Source organism: Eschrichtius robustus, chromosome 6 (assembly GCF_028021215.1).
Source record: "Eschrichtius robustus isolate mEscRob2 chromosome 6, mEscRob2.pri, whole genome shotgun sequence".
NCBI lineage: Eukaryota > Metazoa > Chordata > Mammalia > Artiodactyla > Eschrichtiidae > Eschrichtius > Eschrichtius robustus.
Genome location: NC_090829.1, coordinates 131,117,119 through 131,138,719, shown reverse-complemented (window position 1 = coordinate 131,138,719; position 21,601 = coordinate 131,117,119). Strand labels below are relative to the sequence as shown.

At 39.5% G+C, this 21,601-nt stretch overlaps 1 pseudogene; it reads left to right on the top strand.

The window, feature by feature from the left end:
• The first annotated feature begins 487 nt into the window (after positions 1 to 487).
• LOC137765969 (large ribosomal subunit protein uL11 pseudogene) lies at positions 488 to 20,836 on the top strand (annotated as a pseudogene).
• Positions 20,837 to 21,601: the final 765 nt, after the last annotated feature.

The window sequence follows — 21,601 nt, the reverse complement described above, 5'->3', positions numbered from 1 at the left end:
GAGGCATTGATAAACAGCAAGTTGTGGAGAGTCCAAATGTTTTAATTCATTAGTCCTGGCAAACCTAAAATACAAACAGACTTGCTTCACAAGACAGGAATGTCTTCAGCGTGACCCAATCGGTGTCTGTGTCTATTCCAGCAAACTGGCAAAGATAGCATGACTCCAGTCAGCAAAAATGTCGGCCGCTCCAGTCAGCTCCCCGGGACCCAGCCAACTTGGACAGGCCACAAGCCGACTCTCAGATGATGGCAGCGATGATTCGGCTTAAGAACGTGAGGTCTGAGGTTGAGCTGCTGTTGGGCTTGGTGACTTGATCCCATCTACGGTGCAACCGACCGCAAACCGAGTCAATGGTAAACAGGAAGGGAAAGTTCAAACTGTTCAAACTTTTTAAAAGCTATCAACCTGAAGATGGGTAGTACTTTAAAAGAGTTGGATGGTGATGTTGAGGTTAAATAATTAAAGATAAACAAGTATCCAGAGAATGCACAGACTGGGAGAAAATCTTTGCAAAATACATACCAGGTAAAGGATAGGTATCCAAGATATAAAAAGAACTCTTAAAACTCAACAGGGTTTCCCTGGTGGCGCAGTGGTTGAGAACCTGCCTGCCAATGCAGAGGACACGGGTTCGAGCCCTGGTCTGGGAAGATCCCACATGCCGCGGAGCAACTGGGCCCGTGAGCCACAACTACTGAGCCTGCGCGTCTGTTGCCTGTGCTCTGCAACGGGAGGGGCCGCGATAGTGAGAGGCCCACGCACCGCGATGAAGAGTGGCCCCCGCTTGCCGCAACTAGAGAAAGCCCTCGCACGAAACGAAGACCTGACACAGCCATAAATAAATAAGTAAATAAATAATCCTTCCCCCCCAAAAAAAACAATTACGTTACGTTTATAGATTAAAAAGACAAACAAACAAAAAACTCAACAGTAGGAAAACAACCCAATTTAAAAATGGGCAAAAGATATGAACAGACACGTCACAAAAGAAGATATAGAGATGGGAAATAATCATATGAAAAGATGCTGAGCACCATACGTCACTAGGAAATTGCAAATTAAAACAACATTGAGATTCCACTACACCCCTCTGAGAACGGCCAAAATCTGAAACACTAACAACTCCAAATCCTGGTGAGAGTGAAAAATGGTGTGGCCACTTTGGAAGACAGTTTGGCAGCTTCCTACAAAACTAAACATGTACTTACCATTAGGATCCAGCCATCACACTCCTTGGTATTTACCCAAAGGAACTAAAAACTTATGTCCACACAAAGACTTACACACAGATGTTTATAGCAGCTTTATTCATGATTGCCAAAACTTGGAGGCCAACAAGAGGTCCTTTCATAGGTGAACGGATAAACAAACTGTGGTACATCCAGACAATGAAATACTATTCGATAATAAAAAGAAATGAGCTATCAAGCCACAAAATACATGGAGGAAACTTACATGTATATTATGAAGTGAAAGAAGCCCATCTGAAAGGCTACATATTGTATGATTCCAACTATACAACATTCTGGAAAAGGCACAATTATGGAGACAGGAAAAAGATCAGTAGTTGCCAGGGGTTTAAAAAGAGGGAGAGAGGGGTGGAGAGGGCGAGAGAGATGAATAGGGAGCATAGGATTTTTAGGGCAGTGAAACTATTCTGTGTGACACTATAATGGTGAATATATGTCATATGTTTGTCAAAACCCATAAAATGTACAACACCAAGAGTTATAAACTACAGACTTTAGTTAATAAGACTGTGTCTATATTGACTCATAAATTGTAACAAATGTACCACGCTAATGCAAGATGTTAATAATTGGGGGAATCGGGGAGGAGAAGTGGGGGGGAGGGGATAGAAGGGAACTCTGTGCTTTTCACTCATTTTTTTTTTTCTGTAAACCTTAAACTGCTCAAAAAATGTTAAATAAGTAAAAGGATTTAGCAGGTTTCCTTGGTCTAATGAATAAAAGGCTAATTTGTCATGCTATCCACAGTAATAAGGGGCATAGATTCAGATGATTAAAAACATTCACATATAAACCTATTTGCATTTCTGACTGCAAATCTTTCCAGGAATTATTATTACTGTTTGACGTTATTTTATGGATAATAATATCATCTTACGTATTGCATTAAAATTGATCAAAAAGACTCTTTTTTTAAATAAATTTATTTATTTTTATTTACTTATTTTTGGCTGCTTTGGGTCTTCGTTGCTGAGCACAGGCTTTCTGTAGTTGCGGCGAGCGGGGGCTACTCTTCGTTGGGGTGCGCGGGCTTCTCATTGTGGTGGCTTCTTTTGTTGTGGAGCACAGGCTGTAGGTGCGCGGGCTTCAGTATTTGTGGCTTGTGGGCTCAGTTGCTCCACGGCATGTGGAACCTTCCCGGACCAGAGCTCAAACCTGTGTCTGCTGCATTGGCAGGAGAATTCTTAACCACTGCGCCACCAGGGAAGCCCCAGAAAGAGTCTTATTCAAAAGAGTTTATCTTCATCTTCCCAATAATCCTATGAAATAAACATGGCCAATACTGTCATCCCTATTTAACAGATGAGCAAACTGAGACTCAAACAATTTAAGTAAACAGTTCAAGGATAAATGATCATTATGGAATAATGACCCAGATAAGATCCAGGTTTTCCAAATTTTAGTTCGTGCTATTTCCACTATACCAGGATGCACTGTGTATGAAATATCAAATTGAGCTGTTTCATTATCGATGTCTGACACTCAACTTTTGGAGTGAAGGAGACAAAGGTATAACTTTCTTCATCTATTAGCATCCAGGTTCATCCGACACCAGCCATCTTTACCATGACACCTAAATTCAACCTCAAGGAAACCGAAGTTGTGGATCTTGTGTGTGTTAATGGGGAAGTGGATACCAATTCTGCACTGGCTCCCAAATCAGCCCACGGGTGTGTCTTCAGAAAAGCTGGTGGTGACAAGGACATTGCCAAGGAAATCAGTAAGTGGAAGCATCTGGATTCCAGTGAAACTGACCCTTCAGAATGGAAAGGCCCAGAATGAGGTAGCACCTTCCTCTTCTGCCCTGATCATCAAAGCCCTTGGCGAACCAACCAGAGACAGAACACGGCAGTTATACATTAAATACAATGGAAATATCACCTCTTATGATATTGTCAAAAGCACCTGACAGATGCAGCATAGATCTTTATCCAGAGAATTCTCCAGCACCTTTACAGCAATCCTGGGGACCACCCATTGTGTGGGCTGCAATGTCAGTGGCTGCATCCTCATGACATCAACAGTGGTATGGTGATGCCAGTTGGTAAAAAGATACAAAGGAAAAGATGTCATTAAAGGATAATATGACAACAACAACAAGAAAGGAACAAAAAGAATACATCTAAATAGTCTAAATGTGCTCTGTCCAAGCCTGATCACATAAATTCAAGGCTTTAATAATAATATTCACCAGTTCTTCTGTTCCCATGGGAGCAGTGATGTATTTCTTGGCTCTTTATCTAAACACTTCCAAGAGGGTAACAAATCTGAAACTCAAGTGAAATCCCTTCCCACAACTGTAACCCAAAATAACTACATGGTATTTTAAGAATTCAGTAGAATTATACTAATTCAATCCAGAAAGGATAGTGTGTGTACATCAAAATATTAACAGATTAACAGTATGTCTCTGGATAGAAGCAATATGTAAAATTTTTATTTTCTCCTTTTCAACAGTAAATGGATTTTTACTGTTACATGGAAAGTTATTTTTAATGGAATTCAAGGAGCTTTTCAAATGATGAACCCTTGACTTGCTTCTGAATTATGGTCTATAATGCACACAGAGGCTCATGGTACAGACTGTCCTCACAATTAATGTGATCTCAATTTCTTGATACAATTCAATAAGCATCTTGGGAAGACTTGGTATGTGCCAGTCTAGCATTTCCCAAATTTGCCTCATTGTGGGTTCATGCCTCTTAAAAATACCTATTCCCAGGCTCTGCCATGGGGTGACTCAGTAGGGCTGGGGTAGGTCCAGGGTTTTATAAATTTAAGCAAGAAGTGCTAATATTTGTGTACAGCATTTAGAGAATGGTTTGAAAGGCATTTTCATCAATACTTTAAAGTTAGCTCTCCACTGCTGTGTGACATATGTAGCCTATAATCTCCAAAAGAAATGTTTCACGATGGTGAAGTAATTAGTCTTCCCTTATAACCGTCAGTCAGCAGTTTTTTTCTGTAAAGGATCAGATACTAAATGTTTTACACTGAATGAGCTCTTACAATCTCTGTCAGAACTACTCATCTCTGCCATTATAGCACAAAAGCAGCCACAGACGAGATGCATTTGAATGGAGAGGCTCCAACTTTATTTACAAAAACAGGAAACAAATGGACATGTCTGTGTTCCAGTAAAACTTTATTTACAAAAACAGACAGCAGCCTGGATTTGGTCCACAGCCATGGTCTACCAGCTCCTATCTCACCTCACCACAGTCTGAAGCTCCAGTGGACATAGCTCTCCCAGAGGGGCAGGGCAGAGTCTCCTTGGAGAAAATTAACTTTTCATTTTTTGCCACTCTCAGTTGCCTCTCTTCTATTCATCCCTCCCAACTCCATCCCCACAGAAAAACTCTTATATGTCAGACTTTTCTTCACAACAGCCCCAAAGTTCTTCCTTTCTTTCTTTTAACATCTTTATTGGAGTATAACTGGTTTACAATGGTGTGTTAGTTTCTGCTTTATAACAAAGTGAATCAGCTATACATATACATATATCCCCATATCCCCTCCCTCTTGCGTCTCCCTCCCACCCTCCCTATCCCACCCCTCTAGGTGGTCACAAAGCGCTGAGCTGATCTCCCTGTGCTATGCGGCTGCTTCTCACTAGCTATCTATTTTACATTTGGTAGTGTATATATGTCCACGCCACTCTCTCACTTCATCCCATCTTCCCATTCCCCCACTGTATCCTCAAGTCCATTCTCTACAGCTGTGTCTTTATTCTCGCCCTGCCACTAGGTTCATCAGTACCGTTTTTTTAGATTCCATATATGTACATTGGCATCCGGTACTTGTTTTTCTCTTTCTGACTTACTTCACTCTGTATGACAGACTCTAGGTCCATCCACCTTACTACAAATAACTCAATTTCGTTTCTTTCTGTGGCTGAGTAATATTCCATTGTATATATGTGCCACATCTTCTTTATCCATTCATCTGTCGATGGACACTTAGGTTGCTTCCAGGTTCTGGCTATTGTAATTAGTGCTGCAATGAACATTGTGGTACACGTCTCTTTTTGATTTATGGTTTTCCCAAAGTTCTTCCTTAACCCTGCTGTTCTATAAAGCACTGACACATCTGTTTGAAACAAACACAGGGGAATAAATACTTCAATAAGCAAGTAAGTACAAGGATTTAGCATGTTTCCTTGGTCTAATGAGGGGAAGGCAAACTTTTATGAGATGTACCACAATAAAGCTGTATAGATTCAGGCGATGAGATTCTTCCCTTGGTTCACGGGACTGAGAGTGGAAGGGCGGGAAAGCGTTGTGAGGACCTGTTGTGTGCTGTGAGATGGTCTCATGCTACTGTTCTTTTGGGTGGTCTCTTCCTCTCCTCCTGACCCCAGTCAGGCCTCAGCTAAGATTTCCCATGGTCCCAAAGAAGTCTCTTTGCAATCCTTACTTCCAGTGATGTTGCCATTCCTTCCCAAACCTCCTTGTCAGGGTAATACAGTGAAAGATCACAAAGCGAGGATTGAAGCTCCAAAGCAAAAACAAGGTAGCCCTCCTCCGAGAACTTCTGATCGTACACTGCCACAGACTTTCTTTTCTTTTTTTTTCTTTTGGCTTTCATTTTAAAGGTGACCGGGAGCCACTTTTGTAGTCCAAGTTCACTTCAGCCTTAAGGTAGCAGAGTGACCAACTTTCTATCAGTTTTGCCCTAAAGCTCAAGAGAGGTGTGAGTAGGATTAGAAGCTTTAAACCACTCGAAGAGTTCTATTTCCTGGGCTTGGTGTTTTTCTTGTTAAAAGAGACAGAACACTGTGAGGTACTGGCTCTGTCTCTTGCTGGTGTGGGACTTTCATAAAGTTACTCAACTAATGTGTCTCAATTTCCACAAGTATGAGGAATAATTTTAGTATCTCTTATAGGTGGTTTTGATGATTAAAAGACAGTATAGGGCTTCCCTGGTGGCGCAGTGGTTGAGAATCTGCCTGCCAATGCAGGGGACACAGGTTCGAGCCCTGGTCTGGGAGGATCCCACATGCCTAGGAGCAACTGGGCCCGTGAGCCACAACTACTGAGCCTGCGCGTCTGGAGCCTGTGCTCCACAACAAGAGAGGCCGCCATAGTGAGAGGCCTGTGCACCGCGATGAAGAGTGGCCCCCGCTTGCCGCAACTAGAGAAAGCCCTCACACAGAAACGAGGACCCAACACAGCCAAAAATAAATAAATAATAAATAAATAAATTTTAAAAATTAAATTTAATTTAATTTAATTTAATTTTTTAAAAAGGCAGTATAAGTAAAGTACTTACAACAATGCCAGAAAGACAATAAGCACTATGTAAGTAGAAATTATGAATTCATGGGGGCAAAAAACATAGGGAAAACCACACCCAACAGTATTAGAAGAGTTAGAAGATCTAGGTTTGAATTATGATTCTGCCTTCAAAAGCTGTGTGAGTTTAGAACAGACACTTTACATCTCTGGGACCTGTTTTTTCATCTATACCAGTGGTCTGCAAACTTTTGCTGTAAAGGGCCAGAGGGTAAATATTTTAGACTTAGGAAGCTGTACAATCTCTGTGGCATTTCCAGTGGACCCTCCGTATTTCTGGGTTCCACATACGTGGATTCAGATGCAGAATAAGGAGATACAGAACCCGTGGATACAGATGCTGTACCACACTATTTTGTATAAGGGACTAAAGCATCCATGGATTTGGGTAAGGGGGGGGGCGGTCCTAGAACAAATCCACTGCTGAGGGATAAGACTATACTCATCTCTGCCATTTCTATTGTGGAAAGCAGCAATAGACAATATATAAATGGATGGATGGATGCCAATAAAACTTCATTTACAAAAATAGTAAATAAATGGGCACATCTGTATTCCAGTAAAATTGTATTTATAGACACTGAAATTAGAATTTCACACAATTTCCAAATGTCACCAAATATCATTCTTATTAATATTTGTCAATGGTTTAAAAATTAAAAAAGCATTCTTAGCTCATGGACAACACCAAAACAGGTAGTGGGCCAGATCTGAACCAAGGTCCATAGTTTTCAGACCCTTAACCTATAGAATTCGCCAACAAGCAAGCAAAGGAAAAGTTAAGGTTTCCCAAGTTGGAATAATATAGTGTGTGTGTGTAGCCATTGTTTTGCCTTTTAACCTTATGTAGAATTTGAATGGTTTTATATTATAAGCCTATCATATATAGTTGATTAGATTTGACTTACATGTTCCTATTTCTAAAATAACTTAGACCTCAGGCTCTTGGAGAGAGAATGAAATTTCCTTTAATATTCTTGACTATGAGAAATCATATTTATCTTATATATCAACATTTGCATGTTTCCCAAGAATACAATCTGGAAGGATTACTAAAACCAAGTTTTAAAACTTGTCACTATAGTACAGATAGATTTATTTTATTGTTTTCATGTTATCCTAAGGAAAACATAAATTTATTATCTGTAAAATTCCCATCGTGCACCCCAACAGGCAAGACCACTCCCGTCTTTAACACAACCAAAAACACTGTCATACCAAACAACAACCAGCACAGCAATAACTCCCCAACATCATCAAACACCCAGACAACATTCAAACCTCCAGTTTTCTCACAAATGTCTTAAATTATTTTGGGGGGTTACCATTTTTGTTTTTAGGATTTTTTTTTTTTGCTTTTAATTAATTTTTATTGGAGTATAGTTGCTTTACAATGTTGTCTTAGTTTCTACTGTACAGCAAAATGAATCAGCTATATGTATACATGTATCCCCTCTTTTTTGGATTTCCTTCCCATTTAGGTCAATCAAGGCCCAAACAATTTTCAAATATATAATTGATTGCTACTCTTCTTACATTTTAAAAAATCTATAGGCACCACCTCCAACTAAGTTTTTGGCAATTTATTTGTTTTAAAAACCATAGAGTTTCCCACAATTGCACCCCCATCATGTCATTTAACATGCCTCTCTGTCCTCTAGATTACCTGTAAATTGACAATGAGATCCAGAAACTTGATCAGGTTCAAGCTTGCTTTTTTCTTTTTTTTTTTTTTGCAGGACTACTTCATAGGCAGTGAATAATATTCTTAAAAGAAAACAGGGGACTTCCCTCGTGGCACAGTCGTTGAGAATCTGCTTACCAATGCAGGGAACACCGGTTCGATCCCTGGTCTGGGAAGATCCCACAGGCCGCGGAGCAACTAAGCCCGTGTGCCACAACTACTGAGCCTGCGCTCTAGAACCAGTGAGCCGCAATTACTGAAGCCCGCATGCCTAGACCCATGCTCCGCAACAAGAGAAGCCACCGCAATGAGAAAACCGCGCACCACAACGAAGAGTAGCCCCCGCTTGCTGCAGCTAGAGAAAGCCCGCACGCAGCAATGAAGACCTTAGATGATTTTGATAATAATGTTATTTAAGTAAGAACAGCATAAAACTATGCGTAAGCGTCTTACAAAACTTTAATAAAACCAAATTTATAAGGCTCTTATAAAACCAAGTTTACAAATTGAATACAAATAAAGCACCAAAGCTAAAATAGAATTTGACCACATTAATTTAACATGACAGAATGCTTTCCTGAAAATAAGCAAGTACACAGAGCTTGAATATAGGACTGCTTCTCGAGTGCTGATACATTAGGGTTCCTCCTCTCCACACTGCCACGGGCATGATGACTGGTTCCTTGTGGGACTTTTCTTCTGTGACCTGCTTTGAAACCCATGTTTGAGTGGTACCCATGACATTCTTGGCTTTCATACAACAAGCACACATTTAAGGAAAGTGCTGAACACCTGGGGTCTGTAAACGTTGGCCTCCTTTATTTTTCTAACCACAACTGCTTCATTTGTACCATATTAACACATGAACACAAGCCTGTTAAAATCAAAAGGCCTAAAGCGATGTATCCCAAATGCCTTTCTGACATTTCTCAAATGAGCTTCAATTTTAAGGTCACAATTTTACTAAAATTATTAAGGAAACTCATTGAACTATTTCTAAAAATCCCAAATACTGAGCTGCATGATCCATTAAATATGGTGGCTTTCTGCCCTTTTAGTGTATGTCTTTACTTCGAAAGCCTTCTGTGCAAGAGAGGACCAAATGCCAGGCAAACCTCCCATGTGAATGAGAGAAAAGAAAAAAGTTTTAGATCTGATTTAGGATTCTTTTAGTTGCAAGAGTCAAAAGCCAATTCAACACTGGCTTGAATAACAAAGAGTATTTACAGGCTCACATCACTAGGAAATCCGGAAGGCTTCTTGTTTCAGAAATGGATTTATTCAAAGGCACAAAGACATCAGGAATCTGTCTTTCTCCACCTCCTGGGTCAGCTTTCTCCTATGTTAACTTCGTTCTCAGATGGAGTGCCCCAATGAGGTAGCTACCAGCTGCCTAAACTTACATCCTCCCAGCTCAAAAGCCCAATAGAAAGAGAATATCCTTTTCCTCAGAACATTTGGTTAGAATAGTCACTGGCCAAGCTTGAATGCCATGTCCATTGCTGTGGAAAAGGAGTAGAGCACTTGGACAGTGTCATGAGTAGAGAGAGAATAATTCTCCAGATTGATAAATTAATGTTGGGCGTACGAAAAAAAGAGAGAGAGAGGGAGGGAGGGAGGGAGGAGAGAAGAAAAGAGGAAAAGAAGGAGGGAGGGAAGAAAAGAAAAGGCCACTTAAAAATCCTATGCCCCAGGACATGGAACCAACCTAAATGTCCATCGACAGATGAATGGATAAACAAGATGTGGCACATATATACAATGGAATATTACTCAGCCATAAAAAGAAACAAAATTGAGTTATTTGTAGTGAGGTGAATGGACCTAGAGTCTGTCATACAGAGTGAAGTAAGTCAGAAAGAGAAAAACAAATACTGTATGCTAACGCATATATATGGAATCTAAAAAAAAAAAAAAACTGGTACTGATGAACCTAGTTGCAGGGCAGGAATAAAGAGGCAGACATAGAAAATGGACCTGAGGACGTGGGCTGGGAGGGTGAAGCTGGGGCAAAGTGAGAGTAGCATCGACATATATACACTACCGAATGGAAAATAGGTAGCTAGTGGGAAGCAGCAGCATAGCACAGGGAGATCAGCTCGGTGCTTTGTGACCACCTAGAGGTGTGGGATAGGGAGGATGGAAGGGAGGCTCAAGAGAGAGGGGATATGGGGACATGTGTATGCATATGGCTGATTTGCTCTGTTGTGCAACAGAAACTAACACAGTATTGTGAAGCAATTATACTCCAATAAAGATCTATTTAAAAAAATCCTATGCTAATATCCTCATAAGTAGGATGTGTCAGTGTCCCATGAAAATATTCTAGCTCCAAGATGATGATAAAAAATGACCTTGATGGGGCCAGACACTCAGCTAAGCTCTTTTCATACATATGACACCATTTAATTCTGAAAACACCCCCTTTAAAATAGCTACTGTCATTCCTGTTTTATAGAAGAACAAACTGAGATTCAGAAAGGTTTAGTAATTTCTCCAGAGTTCCAGAGCTAATAAATCATTGGAGCCAATTTGTTTGCCAAAATAAATCTCTTCATCTACAAACCAAAATCTGTTTAAAGCATACAACTAAAAATTGCCTTTGTAAGAGATAACTTTTCCTATTGCCAGACTGGGAGTCTCAAAAAGTGATTTCTTTAGGAAAGAGAAGTGCAAAGTCTCGGGAAATACAAAGAGATTTGTTTATTTTTGTAATTTAATACCGGTAGGTACAAATCTGATCACCTCATCCAATGAATAAGACCTTGAGTTATTCCTTGTGCAAGGAATTAATATGAAGTCCATATAATTAGCAATCAGAAAAACACGGAATATTAGAATAGAATAGGATCTTAATCCAACTCCTTCTTGAGGAAACAGGCCCAGCAAAACTGTTACGCCTGTGAACTGGAGAACAAAAAGGAAAGAGATCAGTGCTAGAAGTTTATGCCTGTTGCAGCGGCATCATTCTTCGTTTTTTAGCTTAATTTATACAGAAGTACAGTAATACTATCCAAATAATACCTTTGAAAGCAGAATGAGACTCTGAGAAGGCAGGGATTTATAACATTTAGATTTTGAAAGAAAGGTAGAAGTGAGGTAGGAAAAATTCCTAATCTCACCAATCCTTCTCACACAGGACTTCCTCTCCACCGTCTCTGCGTGCAGAATTGGCAACAAAATGGGGTGAATGCTTCCTCAGAGATCTTCACAACATCCGGGTGATGACTTCATCACTAAACTCGTACCTTGACTCTCTTCTAGATCATTCTCCCCACAGCCACCATTGTTTACCTTTCTTTAAAAAGAGAGGACTGGGTCACTATCATACCCTGTGGAAAGCATCTATTGAGCAGAGGCAGCTTTCAGGGACCCTCACTCACACAGACCCCTTCCAAAGCCCTGGGTGGGACCCTTACAATGGGTTCACATGGTCACATGTCTTTGTAAACTTTGCAAAAGTAAGATATTTTCATTGCATGGGTTAAGACTTTTGTCTCTTACCATTCCAACTTCCCCTCTGTCACACTTCCACACCTGCACTGGGTGAAAATGGAGAAGGTGTGAGAATTTGGCTAAATGGAAGTTGAGTTGGGGATACATTTACTGTCCATATATTTATGTGGTTCTCTATGTCAGTATAGAGGGTGTTGCTGCTCAAGCCAGTGTAGAAATCTCTACCAAAATTACCCCACTGCCCACTGTGCCAACTCATACAGCATGACAGCACAAAGGTTCAGGACCATCAGTCAGCTCATCAGTATTAATGTGTCCTAGGGGGCATTGGTGATTTCGTTATAGTTTGAACCCTTTTCCCCCTTTGAGTAACCTCTGTTGTCTCCCCACACCCCCCTTATAGGTTGGTTGTGGGGAGACAACAGAGGTTACCCAAAGGGCACAGTCACTTTTGGGTATGACACGATTCCTGAATAGTGTCACAAAGACCAATAGCATGGCGAGTTGCAACAATCACCTAAATGAGACGCTGCTGGTAGGGAAACATTTTATCGTTGAGGCAGTGGTATTTAATTCATCAAATCACCAACTCAAACTTTTCCATTTGATTATCAGTTTAGATATACTCCATGTTTTCAGAGGTAGGGTCAAAAGCAAAACAACACAGAAGTGCAGTGGGTGGAGAGTGGGATGTGGTTTAGCAATTCATCTGTTTGTGGGAAAAGTCACAAAACACAAAGACAGAAGAAAGAGGAGTCTAGTTCCATAAATGGCATCAAACTGGTTTAGTAATCTTTTCATCTTGGTTCTGTCTCTAACTCATTTAGCCCCATCGAGTTTGTCACTTCATGTCTCTGGACAACAGTTTCTCATCTGGAAGGGAAAGATTTAAAACTGATGCTCTGAAATTCTTTACAATTCTAAACTCTTTCATTTTAGGAGGTGGAACAGCCTCTAATTGAAAAAGGAATTATCCTCAGAATTCTTTCCCTAGTTTTGATTTAGTAAAGAGTCAAATGGTTTGTAATAAACCAAAAATACATTTACAGCAATTGTCCAGAAAAGAACAGAATGAAGATAATCCTTCTTCTTTTTCCTGTTGAAGCCGGTTACCAACACCACCCCCAATTTTACTGCTAAACTCCCTTAGTCATCAGATATTTCATACCCGACCAAAATCCATTCAGTCCCTGATTATATTGTGAACCCCGAGGATGTCCAGAAAAGTGACACGGAAGAGATCATGTTTTGTTCATCAAAACATTTTTCAAATTAAGCCATCACATCCTAAAATAGTGGATTAGAATCACCCAGCAGTACTTCTTCCTGAAAGCATGCAAATGCACACTCCTAGTTTAGAAGTGGAGTGTCAATTACTTGTGCAGATACAAAAATGACTAATAGCTAAGGCCTAATAAGACACCTGTCAATTTCCCTTTTTTTAGCTCAGCTACTTTCAATTCATAGGAGTTGCTCAACACAAACAACATTTTGCTGACAGTTCTGTATGTGCTTGAGCAGTGATAGCATTCAAATTAAAATGGAGTTTCAGTTATTTCCATCCCCTTCTTAAAAATACATTTTAAGAATTACAGTATTAACCACAAATGAATGGCTGGCCAGCCTCTCAAATGAGTTGCAGAAATAGCATTGTTAAGTCCATCAGAGAAGGGGCAGTTTCCCATCATTGCTCCAGCTAAAGGAGAATGAAGATTTCCTATAGGAGTCTACAAATAGAAACTGACATTTTCTTGGAACAGACATATTCCAGTGAAGGACAGGAGATCACCTCCTTTTGAGATTTAAGAATACATTAAATATAAGAAATCTATCAATACTTAGGACAGAGTTCACAAATGCTTTTGTGATAAAATGAGAGCTTGCATTATTATTTTTTTTTTAATTTATTTTTGGCTGTGTTGGGTCTTCGTTTCTGTGCGAGGGCTCTCTGTAGTTGCGGCGAGTGGGGGCCATTCTTCATCGCGGTGCACGGGCCTTTCACTATCGCGGCCTCTCTTGTTGCAGAGCACAGGCTCCAGATGCGCAGGCTCAGTAGTTGTGGCTCACGGGCCTAGTTGCTCCGTGGCATGTGGGATCTTCCCAGACCAGGGCTCGAACCCGTGTCCCCTGCATTGGCAGGCAGATTCTCAACCACTGCGCCACCAGGGAAGCCCAGAGCTTGCATTATTAACCAACAAAAAGCCTCCCTTAAGGTGAGCATGACCAAGATAAGAATCAAAGTGATACTTCACAGACTGCCAAATTAATCCAAACAATTCAAATTAGACAAGTCTGTACTACAGGGCTGTTTATGGTCTGAGTTCCACAAAAATGGCAGAAAAACACTCCTGAATATGAAAAAAAGTGTATTACGTTAAAAAGCCCTCTGGACTAACTATAGCTAATTCACACTTTGAATGGTAAAATTATTTATATATTCAAAATCTTAAAGAACTCTCTTCAGAGTCCAATTAGCATGGCTTTAGAATTCTATTTCCAAATTTAGATTCTCAAATTCACAATGAAGAAGAATGACATTCCCTTTTTACCAAGAAAAAGTAAATGAAGATTAATAAGAATGTCGACAGAATAGTATTTTTCACTCCGTTTAAGTTTTTAAACTAAGATTTTAAGAAAATTTTATCTGCCATTGATCTGAGATGTTTTTAATAATTTTCTTTAAGGGCACATTAAGAACAAAAAGTAGAGTAATTTTAACTAGGCCTTTCCATTTGTGTCTACATGGGCAGTAAGAAAGAAGAATTAGGGCTCATGTTAGTATATTACTAATGTTAGAACTAGAAGATTTCTTTTATTTTTTTAAATTTTTTTAACATCTTTATTGGAGTATAATTGCTTTACAATGGTGTGTTAGTTTCTGCTGTATAACAAAGTGAATCAGCTAAACATAAACATATATCCCCATATCCCCTGCCTCTTGTGTCTCCCTCCCACCCTCCCTATCCCACCCCTCTAGGTGGTCACAGAGCGCTGAGCTGATCTCCCTGTGCTATGCGGCTGCTTCCCACAAGCTATCCATTATACATTTGGTAGTGTATATTTGTCCATGCCACTCTCTCACTTCGTCCCAGCTTACCCTTCCCCCTCCCCGTGTCCTCAAGTCCATTCTCTACGTCTGCGTCTTTATTCCTGTCCTACCCCTAGGATCTTCAGAACCATTTTTTTTTTTTAGATCCCATATATATGTGTTAGCATACAGCATTTGTTTTTCTCTTTCTGACTTACTTCACTCTGTATGACAGACTCTAGGTCCATCCACCTCACTACAAATAACTCTATTTCGTTTCTTTTTATGGCTAAGTAATATTCCATTGTATATATGTGCCACATCTTCTTTATCCATTCATCTCTCAGTGGACACTTAGGTTGCTTCCATGTCCTGGCTATTATAAATAGAGCTGCAATGAACATTGTGGTACATGATTCTTTTTGAATTATGGTTTTCTCAGGATATATGCCCAGGAGTGGGATTGCTGGGTCATATGGTATTTCTATTTTTAGTTTTCTAAGGAATTTCCATACTGTTCTCCATAGTGCCTGTATCAATTTACATTCCCACCAACAGTGCAAGAGGGTTCCCTTTTCTCCACACCCTCTCCAGCATTTATTGTTTGTAGATTTTTTGATGATGGCCATTCTGACTGGTGTGAGGTGATACCACATTGTAGATTTGATTTGCATTTCTCTAATGATTAGTGATGTTGAGCATTCTTTCATGTGTTTGTTGGCAATCTGTGTATCTTCTTTGGAGAAATGTCTGTTTAGATCTTCTGCCCATTTTTGGATTGGATTGTTTGTTTTTTTAATATTGAGCGGCTTGAGCTGCCTGTATATTTTCGAGATTAATCCTTTGTCCGTTGCTTCATTTGCAAATATTTTCTCCCATTCTGAGGGTTGTCTTTTCATCTTGTTTATGGTTTCCTTTACCGTGCAAAAGCTTTTAACTTTCATTAGGTACCATTTGTTTACTTTTGTGTTTATTTCCATTTCTCTAGGAGGTGGGTCAAAAAGGGTCTTGCTGTGATTTATGTCATAGAGTGTTCTGCCTGTTTTCCTCTAAGAGTTTTATAGTGTCTAGCCTTACATTTAGGTCTTTTATCCATTTTGAGTTTATTTCTGTGTATGGTGTTAGGGAGTGTTCTAATTTCATTCTTTAACATGTAGCTGTCCAGTTTTCTCAGCATCACTTATTGAAGAGGCTGTCCTTTCTCCATTGTATATTCTTGCTTCCTTTATTAAAGATAAGGTGACCATGTGTGCGTGGGTTAATCTCTGGGCTTTCTATCCTGTTCCATTGATCTATATATTTTTTTTGTCCAAGTACCATACTGTCTTGATTACTGTAGCTTTGTAGTATAGTCTGAAGTCTGGGATCCTGATTCCTCCAGCTCCATTTTTCTTTCTCAAGATTGCTTTGGCTATTTGGGGTCTTTTGTGTTTCCATACAAATTGTGAAATTTTTTGTTCTAGTTCTGTGAAAAATGTCATGGGTAGTTTGACAGGGATTGTACTGAATCTGTAGATTGCTTTGGGTAGTATAGTCATTTTCACGATGTTGAGTCTTCCAATCCAAGACCATGGTATATCTCTCCATCTGTTTGTATCACCTTTAATTTCTTTCATCAGTGTCTTATAGTTTTCTGCATACAGGTCTTTTATCTCCTTAGGTAGGTTTATTCCTAGGTATTTTATTCTTTTTGTTGTAATGGTAAATGGGAGTGTTTCCTGAATTTCTCTTTCAGATTTTTCGTTGTTAGTGCATAGGAATGCAAGAGATTTCTGTGCATTAATTTTATATCCTGCTACTTTACCAAATTCATTGATTAGCTCTAGTAGTTTTCTGGTAACATCTTTGGGATTCTCTATGTAGAGTATCATGTCATCTGCAAATGGTGACAATTTTACTTCTTCTTTTCCGATTTGGATTCCTTTTATTTCTTTTTCTTTTCTGATTGTTGTGGCTAAAACTTCCAAAACTATGTTGAATAATAGTGGTGAGAGTGGGCAACCTTGTCTTGTTCCTGATCTTAGTGGAAATGGTTTCAGTGTTTCACCATTGACAACAATGTTGGCTGTGGGTTTGTCATATATGGCCTGTATTATTTTGAGGTAAGTTCCCTCTATGCCTACTTTCTGAAGGGTTTTTATCATAAATGGGTGTTGAATTTTGTCAAAAGCTTTTTCTGCATCGATTGAGATGATCATATGGTTTTTCTCCTTCAATTTGTTAATATGGTGTATCATGTTGATTGATTTGCATATATTGAAGAATGCTTGCATTCCTGGGATAAACCGCACTTGATCGTGGTGTATGATCCTTTTAATGTGCTGTTGGATTCTGTTTGCTAGTATTTTGTTGAGGATTTTTGCATCTATGTTCATTAGTGATATTGGTCTGTAGTTTTCTTTTTTTGTGACATCTTTGTCTGGTTTTGGTATCAGGGTGATGGTGGCCTCGTAGAATGAGGTGGGTAGTGTTCCTCCCTCTGTTATATTTTGGAAGAGTATGAGAAGGATAGGTGTTAGCTCTTCTCTAAATGTTTGATAGAATTCACCTGTGAAGCCATCTGGTCCTGGGCTTTTGTTTGTTGGAAGATTTTTAATCACAGCTTCAATTTCAGTGCTGGTGATTGGTCTGTTTATATTTTCTATTTCTTCCTGGTTCAGTCTCAGAAGGTTGTGCTTTTCTAAGAATTTGTCATTTCTTCCGGGTTGTCCATTTTATTGGCATATAGTTGCTTGTAGTGATCTCTCATGATCCTTTTTTGTTCTGCAGTGTCATTTGTTACTTCTCCATTTTCATTTCTAATTCTATTGATTTGAGTCTTCTCCCTTCTTTTCTTGATGAGTCTGGCTACTGGTTTATCAATTTTGTTTATCTTCTCAAAGAACCAGCTTTTAGTTTTATTGATCTTTGGTATCGTTTCCTTCATTTCTTTTTCATTTATTTCTGATCTGATCTTTATGATTTCTTTCCTTCTGCTAACTTTGGGGGTTTTTTTGTTCTTCTTTCTCTAATTGCTTTAGGTGTAAGATTAAGTTGTTTATTTTAGATGTTTCTTGTTTCTTGAGGTAGGATTGTATTCTTCTAAACTTCTCTCTTAGAACTGCTTTTGCTGCATCCCATAGGTTTTGGGTCATTGTGTTTTCATTGTAATTTGTTTCCAGGTATTTTTTTGATTTCCTCTTTGATTTCTTCACTGATCTCTTGGTTATTTAGTAGTGTACTGTTTGGCGTCCATGTGTTTGTATTTTTTAAAGATTTTTTCCTGTAACTGATATCTAGTCTTATAGCATTGTGGCCAGAAAAGATACTTGATATGATTTCAATTTTCTTAAATTTACCGAGGCTTGATTTATGATTCAAGATATGATCTATCCTGGAGAATGTTCCATGAGCACTTGAGAAGAATGTGTATTCTGTTGTTTTTGGATAGAATGTTCTATAAATATCAATTAAGTCCATCTTGTTTAATGTATCATTTAAAGCTTGTGTTTCCTTATTTATTTTCATTTTGGATGATCTGTCCATTGGTGAAAGTGGGGTTTTAAAGTCCCCTCTTATGACTGTGTTACTGTCGATTTCCCCTTTTATGGCTGTTAGCCTTTGCCTTAAGTATTGAGGTGCCCCTATGTTGGGTGCATAAATATTTACAATGGTTATATCTTCTTCTTGGATTGATCCCTTGATCATTATGTAGTGCCCTTCTTTGCCTCTTGTAGTAGTCTTTATTTTAAAGTCTATTTTGTCTGATGTGAGAATTGCTACTCCAGCTTTTTTTGATTTCCATTTGCATGGAATATCTTTTTCCATCTCTTCACTTTCAGTCTGTATGTGTCCCTAGGTCTGAAGTGGGTCTCTTGTAGACAGTATGTATATGGGTCCTGTTTTTGTATCCTTTCAGCCAGTCTATGTTTTTTGGTTGGAGCATTTAATCCATTTACATTTAAGGTAATTATAAATATGTGTGCTCCTATTACCATTTTCTTAATTGTTTTGGGTTTGTTTGTGTCGGTTTTTTTCCTTCTCTTGTGTTTCCTGCCTAGAGAAGTTCCTTTAGCATTTGTTGTAAAGCTGGTTTGGTGGTGCTGAACTCTCTCAGCTTTTGCTTGTCTGTAAAGGTTTTAATTTCTCCATCATATCTGAATGAGATCCTCGCTGGGTAGACTAATCTTGGTTGTAGGGTTTTTCTCTTTCATCACTTTAAATATGTCCTGCCCCTCCTTTCTGGCTTGCAGAGCTTCTGCTGAAAGATAAGCTGTTAACCTTATGGGGATTCCCTTGCATGTTATTTGTTGCTTTTCCCTTGCTGCTTTTAATATTTGTTCTTTGTATTTAATTTTTGATAGCTTGATTTATATGTGTCTTGGAGTGATTTTCCTTGGATTTATCCTGTATGGGACTCTCTGTGCTTCCTGGACTTAATTGACTATTTCCTTTCCCATATTAGGGAAGTTTTCAACTATAATCTCTTCAAATATTTTCTCAGTCCCTTTCTTTTTCTCTTCTTCTTCTGGGACCCCTATAATTCGAATGTTGGTGCGTTTAATGTTGTCCCAGAGGTCTCTGAGACTGTCCTCAATTCTTTTCATTCTTTTTCCTTTATTCTGCTCTGTGGTAATTAGTTCCACTATTTTATCTTCCAGATCACTTATCTGTTCTTCTGCCTCAGTTATTCTGCTATTGATTCCTTCTAGAGAATTTTTAATTTCATTTATTGTCTTGTTCATCATTTTTTGTTTGCTCTTTCGTTCTTCTAGGTCCTTTTTAAATGTTTCTTGTATTTTCTCCATTCTATTTCCAAGATTTTGTATCATCTTTATTATCATTCCTCTGAATTCTTTTTCAGGTAGACTGACTATTTCCTCTTCATTTGTTTGGTCTGGTGAGTTTTTACCTTGCTCCTTCATCTGCTGTGTATTACTCTGTCTTCTCATTTTGCTTAACCTACTGTGTTTGGGGTCTCCTTTTCACAGGCTGCAAGTTCATAGTTCCCATTGTTTTTGGTGTCTTCCCCCAGTGGGTAAGGTTGGTTCAGTGGGTTGTGTAGGCTTCCTAGTGGGGAGGACTGGTGCCTGTGTTCTGGCGGATGAGGCTGGATCTTGTCTTTCTGTTGGGCAGATCCGCATTTGGTGGTGTGTTTTGGGGTGTCTGTGAACTTATTATGATTTTAGGCAACCTGTCTGCTAATGGGTGGGGTTGTGTTCCTGTCTTACTAGTTGTTTGGCATAGGGTGTCCAGCACTGTAGCTTGCTGGTCATTGATTGGAGCTGTGTCTTAGCCTTGAGATGGAGAGCTCTGAGACAGCTTTTGCCATTTGATATTACGTGGGGCTGAGAGGTCTCTGGTGGACCAATGTCCTAAACTTGGCTCTCCCACCTCAGAGGCTCAGGCCTGATACCCAGCTGGAGCACCATGACTCTGTCAGCCACCCAGCTGGTCTTCTAAAGTGAGGCCACCTGCAGCAGCCTGACCAATGGAATATTCAAATTGAAAATGTTGCCTTAGCACTGGGTGCTAGAGGAGATCTCCATCGTTCCATACCAGAAATAAAAAAGGAAGGACAGCTCCCTTATATGTTCTAAAGATTTCTGACAAAGGCAAAAATCAATTCAATGGGAGGAAGGACAGTCTTTTCAACAAATAGCGGAGAAATAATTGGCTACTCATATGGAGAATCTTGATCTTTACCTCCAAGCTTGGGTTTTTATGAATCTGAAGTGGTTCCTCCACTGTCTCTTTCCCTTTCTGCCAACTGAAGCAGAAAACTCTGAGGCTTTAGAACAGAGCAGTACTCCTCAACATTGTCGAGGTCATCAAAAATGAAGAAAGTATGCGAAATTGTCACAGCCAAGAGGAGCCTATTGAGACATGAAAACTAAATGTAATGCTGTATCCTTGGCTTCCCGCAGTCTCCCAGGCCCACGTCCCCAGCAAGAATTGGTTCCCGAGCCTGAGGTTTCCAGGTACCCGGAAGAGGGAGGGGCGAGGCGGCAACAACTGGGCGGGTAAGGGCGAAACGCGCGCCCAGGAGCGCCAAGACTCTGAGAGGCGGTGCAATTGGAAGATTTCTTTTAGATCGCCTAAATTATCCCCTGGTTTAACCTATGAGAAAACGCATCCATAATTTATATTTTTATTTTTAAAATAATTTATACTCACAACTTTTGTTCATATTTTAATGACAAGGTCCCAATGTCATTTCCTTGACTCTTCTAAATTCTTATGGCTTAATAAGGTAAGAATCTCATGGCTTGTCCAATGACAGAGTTAGAATAGCTTGAGGTCTATTCTAGAGTTCTACAGCACTGTCAATAAAGGACAAATGCCAAATAAATTTTTAAAAACTCATGAGCTACATATCGTCACTTTCTACCACTCTGTATGGAACATTAAAAGCATTCAAAAATACTGATTGAATGACTGAACTTCACTGAAGAAAGCACGGAGTATATGTAAATAAACTAGGCAGGGAGCCATAGAACAGACCCTGCTAAGCCTCACTTTACCACCAACTCACTGTTTCCCTGAGCTGGTAACAAGCTCTTCAGTTCCCAGATCAACCCACTGCCATTTTTTAGATTTAACTAATATTTACATAGATTGCATATGTGCCAGACACTACTCTAAGGACTTTAAATACAATAATTCATTTAATCCTCACAACAGTCCTAAGAGCAGGGCCAGCTCCCTGGGCAGCAACACCAGGCCTCATGCTCCAAAGGACCCCACACTTGGTTTAATGCTCTGTTCCCGCCATCTTGAAATTGGATCAATGAGCACAGCATTTTCATAACACTGGAATTTGAACAAGGGGCTCTGCAAGTTATGTAACGAGTCCTGTCTAGAGGATTAACACTATTCTCACTCCCATTCTATAGATGCAGAAACT